Genomic DNA, 10,052 nt, shown 5'->3' with positions numbered 1-10,052 from the left:
CTCTCTAGAAATCAGTATGGCGGTTCCTCAGAAAATTGAACATAGTACTACTTGAGGACCCAGCAATACCACTCCTGGGCATGTACCCAGAAGATGCTCCAACATGTAATAAGGACACATGCTCCACTATGTTCATAGCAACCTAATTTATGATAGCCAGAAACTGGAAAGAACCCATATGTCTCTCAACAGAGGCAAGGATAGAGAAAACATGGTACATTTACACAATGAAGTACTACTCAGCTATTAAAAACAATGACTTCATAAAGTTCTTTGGCAAATGGGTGAAACTAGAAAGTATCATCCTGAGTAAGGTAACCCAATCACAAAAGAACACACATGGTATGCACTCACTGATAAATGGATACTAGCCCAGAAGTTTGGAATACCCAAGATACAATTCACAGACCACATGAAACTGAAGAAAAAGCAGTCTTTTTTTTTTTTTTTAAGTTTCACCATGCTGTTTAATCTAGCATGTATGTTGCCTAGAAAGGCTTGTACAAACACTTTTCCAGCATGTCTCCTAGAGACCATTTCACCCACTGCTCTGTTTGGCCGCTAGCCTCTTGTCTCTCTTCAGCAATGGTGAGGCGGATTCCTTTTCCTCGGGGAAGAGAGATCCATGGTTTGTTACCCTTGCCAATAACAAAAATGTTGGACAGCCAAGTAGCAAAGCTGTTGCCATTGGCATCTTTCACATGAACCACATCAAAAGAGCCGGGATGTCTCTCTCTGTTGGCGATTACACCAATTCTTCCCAAGTTAGCACCTCCAGTCACCATACACAGGTTCCCAGTGTCGAACTTGATTATTTTGCCTGTCTCCAAATCAATCTGAATGGTGTCATTCACCTTGATGAGGGGATCAGGGTACCAAATAGTACGAACACCATGGGTCACCAGATGTGGCATTCCTTTTGTGCCCACAAAGATCTTTCTCACTTTGCACAACTTGTACTTGGCTTCCTCTGGTGTAATACGATGAACAGCAAAGCGACCCTTGGTGTCATAGATCAGACGGAAGTTCTCTCCGGTCTTGTCAATGCTGATGACATCCATAAACCCAGCAGGGTAGGTTATATCGGTCCTGACTTTCCCATCAATCTTAATGAATCGCTGCATGCAAATCTTTTTTACTTCATCTCCAGTCAGAGCATACTTAGGTCTGTTCCTTAGGAAAATGATGAGAGGCAGGCATTCCCTCAGCTTGTGAGGACCAGTGGATGGACGAGGAGCAAACATGCCAGTCAGCTTATCCAGCATCCAATGTTTTGGAGCAGCTATGCGCTTCAGGTGTTTCTTGGGACCACGAGCCATGGCTGCGCTGGGAACGGAAAGAGCAAAATCAGTCTTTTAAATGGCTTATGTCATGGAGTTAGTGTTTACTAGTCCATCTGAAGAAAATGAAGGCATTCTAGAGATGATACCAGTAATGATGCCATAGGGGTGAAATGTGTGCAATTCCACACTGCTGCACACATAAAAATGTGGAAGGAGGAAGTCGTTCAGTGGTCCAGTGCTTGTGGAGCCTAAAGTTCCAACCCCAGCACTGCAAAAGGAAAGGTGAAAGTTGAGATGAAAAAATTTTATGCTATGTACATATTTCTGCAATTGTTCGATTAAAAACTCTAAGGTCTTGTGGTGGTTTGCATAAGAATGGCCCTCATAAGCTCATGTATTTGAATGTTTTATCATCAGGGAGTGATACTACTTGAAAAGATTGGATGTGTGGCCTGGTTGAGGTATGTGTGGTCTTGTTGAAGGAAGTGTCACTGAGTGTGGGTTTTGGAGTTTCAAGGGCCCAAGCCAGGTCCAGTGGCTCTCTCTCTTTCTGCTGCCTTCAGATCCCAATGTAGAACTCTCAGTTACCATGTCTGCCTGCATACCACCATGCTCCCTAGCCATGAGGATAATGGATTAAATTAAAATTGTAAGCAATCCCAGTTAAATCCTTTTCTTTGTAAAAGTTGCTGTGGTCATGATGTCTCTTGACAGTAATAGAACACTGAACAAGACAGACCACTCACATATTAGGCATACACTTTATTCCTAAACTATATCTCCAGGCCAAAAGTACTAAATATTTGTAGTGTGCTTTATTTTTCTTTTTGAGTGGGGAATTTTTGTGATCCTTTGTATTCAATTTGAATGCAAGAATTATAGGTATGTACCCCTATGTCTCAGTTCCTTTTCTACTGCTGTGATGAGAGGCCAGGACCAAAAAGCAACATATAGAAAACAGAGTTTATTGGGGGCTTACAACTTCAGAAGGTGAACTTATATCTATATCCATAAGTAGGAGGCAGAGAAAGAGCTAATCGGGAATGGCATGAACACTGAAAACTCAAAGCCCACCCCCACTGACACACCTCCTTTAACAAGACCATACCTCCTAATTCTTCTCAAACAGTTGATGGCTATTCTTGGTTGTCAACTTGACTACATCTACAACGAACTACAATCTACAAATGGGGGACACAGCTGTGAGAGATTATTTTTGCTTGGTTTGAAGTGGTGAAGGAGACACACCTTCAATCTGGGCCACACTTTCTGCTGAGCCTATTAAAAACATGGGGGGAAAGGCTTTTGCCCTTTGCTTGCTTGCCCTGGCCTTGCTAGCATACCCATTTCTTCACTGGTATTGAAGCCTTCTTCTTTGGAATTCTATCATATACTGAAGACAAACTGAGACATCCAGCCTTTTAGACTGAGAAACTACTTTTTTCTTGGACTTTTTGATCACAGCCAGCCATTGTTGGATTAGCTGGACTGCAGTGTAGTGATATTTTATATAGTAAAGTCTTTATGTCTGGCCTTAAGTGAAATGTATAGTAAATCCTTTGTGTCTAGCTTTGAGTAAAATGTTTCAGCAAAGCCTTTGCTATATTTGGGTAAATCAGGGGAGTCTGCAAAATTGTTTTGAGACTGTTTGAGCCTTGAAGAAGTGTTTCATCTCTAGAGAATCTGTACTTGGTGCTACGTGAGAATTTGTACTACATCAACCTTGGTCCTAAGACACTCTTGGAAAAACTGGAGTTCTTACTATTGGCTATGGATAGATATAATCAAAAGGGACTGAGATTTATGTGGGTTGTCTGTTCTCATGGACAGCAGGGCAACATAATTTTGATAGTTAGAAACTTTTCCAGCCCCAATGTTTGAATAAAGTAACTGGAGTGACCTAGCCAGGTGTCAATCTTTACCAAGAAGGCTGAACTCTGCTCCTTTCAGAAATGAAGGCTTAGCACTTTGGTGAACTTCTCTCTCTACTGCAGCACTTATGACACTACTACAGATTTGAGTACCAGAAATGGTTCTAGAACAACAAAAGTATAAGAATTAATCTTTTCTGTGAAATAGGCTTTTCAATTTTCCAATACCTACAGTTATCAAAGCCTTTCCAGCCATTCCCTCTTCTGGGAACTTAGAAAGAACTGAAAAGTATAATGGTCTGAACTGTATTATAAACTTAAGGAGATCAATGCATTATTTGATTATTCTGATTCACCAAGTGTGGGTGGCAATGCATTTAGTGACCCTGTATCTGAAACTCTTGACAGTTTGGGGTAATTAGGGAAATATGAGGCTGTTGATGAGGCTCTTAGCATCTCTGGATAAATTGGTAAAGGATAGGAATGAGATCCGTGATAAAATTAACCAACTTAGTACTGAAAAGATGGCTCAGTGGTTAAGAGCACTGATTGTTCTTCCAAAGGACTCAGGTTCAGTTCCTAGCACCCACATGGCAGCTCACAACTGTGTGTACTTCCACTTCCAGGGCATCTAACATCCTCACACAGACATACATGCAGGCAGAACACCAATATACATAAAATACAAATAAATAAATTATTTAAAAATTTAACCAACTTCTATCATCCGAACTCTGAAAAACAACAAAGAGCTTAGTGATAAAATAAGCCACATCTAGATGGACATAAACAACCTCAAGTTTTCTAAGGGTGCTTGGAAGAGAATGTTCTCTTCAGCAGCCACGTAGTTCAAGTTGCAGAAAATCAAACAGAAGCCCTCATTATAAGGTTGTCTGAATTACAACTAAAATTGAAGTCCCAGCCTCAGCGGGTGTCAGGTTAAAGTAAAGGCATTAATTTGGTAAAGACTGGGATCCTGTAACTTGATATGGGGATGTGTGGGAGGATCCTACTGAACTGAGAGCTTTTAATCCTCAGATTCTCAGGGGTTTATCTCACCTGAGGAAGTAGTAGTCTTGACCCACCCCTTCAAATGTTGCCCCTTTCTCCTTTCACTGAGGAAATTAATCCTTCATTGTCTGTGACCTTTTCTGAAGGAAGTGTCAGTCAAGACAACACTGATGTTCCTCAAGGCCCACCAATAGTTGCCTCTAAACTTATAGCTAGACTCAAGACAAAGCAGGCTCCTAGAGGGGAGGTAGAAAGTGTAGTCCATAAGGAGTTGCATTACATTACTGAATTGCTTAATGGGTTTGCTAATTAATTCAAACAGAAGTCTAGTCTAGGAAATATATGTAGTAGTGAATTTTGAAGGTGTTTAATAATGTTGGAACATAAAAGTAGTTCAGGCTGCGCTTATTTACATGGGCCCTCTGATTGGGGATTTTCAGTTTAGTATGGAAGCTCACACAATAAAAAATGGAGTCAAACATTTGTTCAAATGGTTAGCTGAAGCATTTGTCAAAAATAGCTGATTTTTTGGGTCTATTGGATGGAGGTTTATGAATTGATGCTGATTCTAGGAGATCCCAAGAAATGTGACCCTCCAGTTAAAGTAGGGGCTTATGGAGGCCAGGTGATTAATGGAGTTTTGGCTGATGTATGACTCAAAGTAGGTCGAGTAGGTCTCAGAATTCATGCTGTGTTTATTTCTCCAATTTTAGAATGTATAATTGGGATATATATACTTAGAATTTAGCATAATTCCCGTAGTTGTTCTTTAACCTTTGGAGTGAGGGCTATTATGTCTGGAAAGGCTACATGGAAGCCTTTAGAGTTGTCTCTGCCAAAAAGAATAGCAAATCAAAAACACTGTCACACTATTGCACAATGCCAGAAAGATTTTGTTGAAGGGACCCTGTTATAGCTGTCTCATATGAGGCTATGCCAGTGCCTGGCAAATACAAAAGTGGATGCTCACAGTCATCTATAAGATGGAACACAGGGCCCCCATTGGAGAAGCTAGAGAAAGCACCCAAGGAGCTGAAGGGGTCTGCAACCCTATAGGTGGAACAACAATATGAACTAACCAGTACCCCCAGAACTTGTATCTCTACCTGCATATGTAGCAGAAGATGGCCTAGTTGGCCATCACTGGGAAGAGAGGCCCCTTGGTATTGCAAACTTTGTATGCCCCAATACAGGGTAATGCCAGGGCCAAGAAGCGGAAGTGGGTGGGTAGGGAAGCAGGATGGAGGGAGGGTATACGAAACTTTTGGGATAGCATTTGAAATGTATATAAAGAAATTATCTAATAAATAAATAAATAAATAAATAACCACTGTCACATCCCTGGAGGAATTGCAGAAATTAGTGCCACCATATCTCGTCTTAACTCTCCTATCTGGCTAGTGCAGAAGACAGATGGATTGTGGAAAATGATAGTCAACTGATTATTGATAACTCAGTGATGTAGAGACTCTGATTACAGATGCTGTAGCAAATGTGGTGTCCTTACTTGAGCAAAATAACACATTTCCTGGTACATAGTATACAGCTATTGATCTAGCAAATGCCTTCTTCTCAGTACCTGTCCATAAGGACCATCAGAAACAATTTGCTTTCAGTTGGCAAGGCCAGCAGTATACCTTTACAGTTTTACCTCAAGGATATATTAACTCTCCAGTCCTGTGTCATAACTTAGTTAGAAGGTATCTTGATCATCTGTCTTTTCCAAAAATATCACATCATATTGATGAGATTATGCTGATTGGACCTGGTGAGCAGGAGGTAACAACCTTTTGTACTCATTGGTAACCCATATGCTCATTAGAGGATGGGAATAAATCCAATCATAATTCAAGAGCTTCTACCTCTGAGAAATTCTTAAGAGTCCAGTGGTGTGGAATATGCAGAGATATCCTTTCTAAGGGGAAAGATAAATTATTCTACCCGACCCTTCCCACCACCAAGAAAGAAGCATAATGTGTAGTGGACCCATTTGGATTTTGGAGACAGCACATTCATCACTTGGGTGTGTTACTCAGGCTCATTCACCAAGTGACTCAGAAAGCTGCTAGCCTTGTATGGGGCCTGGAACAGAAGAAGGCTCTTCAACAGGTACAGGCTACTATGCAGGCTGCTCTACTATATAATCTAGCAGACCAAATCATTCTTAAGGTGTCACTGGCAGACTGGGATGCTGTTTGGAGGCTTTGGAAGGCCTCTATAGGTGAATCACAGAAAAGACCTTTGGGATTTTGGAGCAAGACTCTACCATCATCTGCAGACAACTATTCTCCCTTTGAAAGATAGTTCTTGTCCTGCTGTTAGGCATTAGTAGAAACTGAACATTTGACAATGCAACACCAAGTTACCATGCAATTTGAGTTGTCCATCATAAGCTGGGTGTTATTGGACTCACCATGTCATAAAGCAAAACATGCATAGAAGTAATCCATTATCAAACAGAAGTGGTATATACATGACTGGGTTGAACAGGTCCTAAAGGCACAAGCAAGTTACATGAAGAAGTTACTCAAATGCCTGTTGTTTCTACTCCTGTTACAATGTCACCTGGTGCCAAGCAGGTGCTTATAGCTTCATGGAGTGTTCTCTAGAACAGTTGACTGAGGAAGTGAAGGCTAGAGCCTGGTTTACTGGTAGCTCTGCATATTATGCTGGCACCATCAAGAAATGGACAGCTGCAGCAAAGAACCACTTTCTAGGGCAACCCTGAAAGATATCAGTGAGAGGATATCTTCATATTGTGCTAAACTTTGGGCACTATACATTTTGTCTGGAAGAAGATATGGCCAGATATATGATAATCACTGATTCCTGGGCTGTAGTCAATTGTTTGGCTGGATGATCAGGAACTTGGAAAGAGAAGGACTGGGAAATTTTTAAGAAAAACACCTGGGGAAGAAGTATGTAGGTAGATATCTCCAAAGGGATATAAAGATATTGTGTCCCATATATGTTCATCAAAAGGTAGCTTCAGCTGAGGAGTTCATCCATCATGTAGATAGGATCACACATTCTGTGGACAGTCAGCCTCTTTCCCTAGCCATTCCTGTCATTGCCCAATGGGTCCATGAACAAAGTGGCCATGGAGGCAAAGTTGGAGGTCATGCATGAGCTTGACAACACGGACTTCCACTCATCAAGGCTGACTTGGCTACAGCTGCTGCAGAGTGCCAGATCCGCCAACAGCCAAGATCAACACTGAGCCCCATATAGCACCATTACTTAATGAGACTAGCTAGCAATCTGGTAGCAGGTTTACTACATTGGATCACTTCCTCCTTGGAATGGACAATGATTTGTCCTTACTGGAGTAGATACTTATTCTGAGTATAGATTTGTCCTTCCTGTCTTCTTCTAAAACTACCATTTGTATATTACAGAACGCCTTATCCACTGTTATGGTATGCTACACAGTATTGCTTCTGATCAAGGAACTCATTAAGAGTCATAGAAGTGCAGCAGAGAGCCATGATCTTTGAATCTACTGATTTTATCATATTCTCTACCATCTTGAAGCAGCTGCCCTAATAGAAAGATGGAATGGCCTTTTGAAGACATGGTAACAATGCCAATTAGATGGCAGCAGTCTGGAAGCCTGGGGCAGGTATGTGTGCTTTGAATTAGCACCCTATATATGGTATGGTTTATCTCATAGCCAGGATCCATGAGTCCAGGAATTAAGGTCTATAAAAGTTCACTATAAACTGGAAGCACAGGTTTCGTAAACAGAGTTCTCAGCTCCTGGCAGTGGCCGTTTGGTCCTCCTCCATAGACAATGGTGGATAGTAGAATGTCACATGGAGCTTGCTTTAAATGTGGCATAGCTGGCCATGGAGTGAAACACTTCCCTTAACCTCACCCACCTTCAGAACCCTGTCTAAACTGTAGACAAGCAGGACATCAGAGACTTGATTGTCCCACTTTACCTACAGAAGGTAATCTGGTCCCCTAAATTCCTCGTCCACATAAAAGTCTCTTGGATCTTCTGGGCCTGGAAGCCAAAGACAAATAATGCTCTTGGACTTCCTCCTCCAACAAAATCAAGATGACCATGGAGGAACCTAGAGTGATTTTACAGGAAGCTGGTAAGTCTCTGTCACTCTTAATACATTCAGGAGCTATTTGATCTATACTTCCTGATAACTCTGGTGAAACTTATCCTTTTCAGATCTCTGTGGTGAATGTTGATGATCTGCCCACCAACTGAGAGCTACAGGCCCTCTCCTTTGATCTCTCTAAGGCAACCTGATAGTTTACTCTTTCTTCATTGTACCTAGTTGCCCAACCCCATTATTGGACAGTCAGGGCCCCCTGATTCTCTAGATCAGTGGCCTGCGGGTCACAACCCCTTTGGGGTCACATATCAGATATCCTACATACCAGATATTTACATTATGATTCCTAACAGTATCAAAATTACAGTTATGAAGTACCAACAAAATAATTTTATGGTTGGGTTCACCATAACATGAGGAATATATTAAAGGGCCAGAGCATTAGGAAAGTTGGGAACCACTGATCTAGATCCTACTATTCCTGTCATGCTTGCTTTCTCTTGCCTCCTGGAGGTACTTTTAAAGGCTCCTGCTCTGGCTCTCCCTGACTTTGACCTACCATTTATTGTATATACTATTGAAAATTGGAGAATAACTCTATGTGTTCTGGGGACAAATGGGAAGACCCACCTTTGCTCCTGTTGCTTACCTTTCCAAACAGCTAGATATGTCAGTAAGAGGATGGCAGCCTGGCTTATGCGCACTAGCAGCAGCCTCCCTACTGGCTCAGGAGGCTTGCTTGTAAGCTCACTTTTGGTCACCTTCTCTGTCTCTCACTACACCATATCATGGTCTCCTATCACACAGGAGTCTCTCCCCTATAATGGTATAGCCTTGGGAAATGCTTTTGATGACAAGACTGCTAAAGAGGTAAGCCAACATTCCTACCCCTCTTCCTTTAGTCTCCTGGCTCCACTAAGCCCAATTCCTACCTACTCTGAGCCCTATCAATAGGCCCTCTAAGCTATGGAAATCAGATAATGGTCACATATTCCTTCCTAAAGTCATTCAGTTAGTCTCAAGAGCCTTAGGGGTACAGTGGCACCTCCACATTCTCCACTGATCTCAGTCCTCAGGGAAGGTAGAAAGGGTTAATGGACTTAAGACTCATTTATCCAAACTGTCTTCTGAACTTTATCTTCCTTGGATCCAACTTCTATCTCTTGCCCTACTCATATTCCAACCACACTCAAGCCCCCTCTTTCCTCAGCCACTTTGAGTTAATGTACGGCCCTCCCTTCTAGGGAATTTACCTCCTTTGGAACCAGTCCCACTCTGACTATTCACCCTCTCTCACTCTTTGTAGACACCTTCTCTGAGAGCACACGGATGGTGTCCTCCTTCTGTCTTCTACTGATCCTATCACCTAAATCATATTCCCAGGAGATCAGGTTTATTTGAAAGCCTCTCACCCCACACTGAACAGGACAGCATCTGGTCATCCTTACCACACCAACAGCAAGAATTAAAATTCAATGAATTCAAACCTGGGCCCACCTGTCACAGCTCAAATAGGCTCCTGCCCACTTACCTGATAAGTACAGCTGCCAGGCTGAAGCTTAAGCTCTCCTGCCTACAACCCATTCCTGAGAATGGCCTCCTTTCTCATCCTCCTCCTGAGGGCTTTCTTTGTTCTCCCAGCCTCCCACACAGCAGAACCCAGACAAGTCTGGAACATGCCAACCCAAATGATACACTGCTTGGTTCTACGTTCTGTCCATACTCTCACTACTGCTCAGAGATCTCTCTAACTTTCGACTCCCAAGTAGCCTGTTTGCACAGTTGCAGAAAAGAGCAACCCAGCTTCAATCTAT

General features: G+C 42.1%; 1 pseudogene; it reads right to left on the bottom strand.

Moving 5' to 3' along the window:
- Positions 1-439: 439 nt before the first annotated feature.
- On the bottom strand, positions 440-1,337 carry LOC110286777 (small ribosomal subunit protein eS4, X isoform-like; annotated as a pseudogene).
- Positions 1,338-10,052: the final 8,715 nt, after the last annotated feature.

This window comes from Mus caroli, unplaced genomic scaffold (assembly GCF_978045245.1).
Source record: "Mus caroli unplaced genomic scaffold, Mus_caroli_1 scaffold_5, whole genome shotgun sequence".
NCBI lineage: Eukaryota > Metazoa > Chordata > Mammalia > Rodentia > Muridae > Mus > Mus caroli.
Note: the sequence above shows the minus strand (reverse complement) of the source record. Positions and strands in the feature narration are given on the sequence as shown.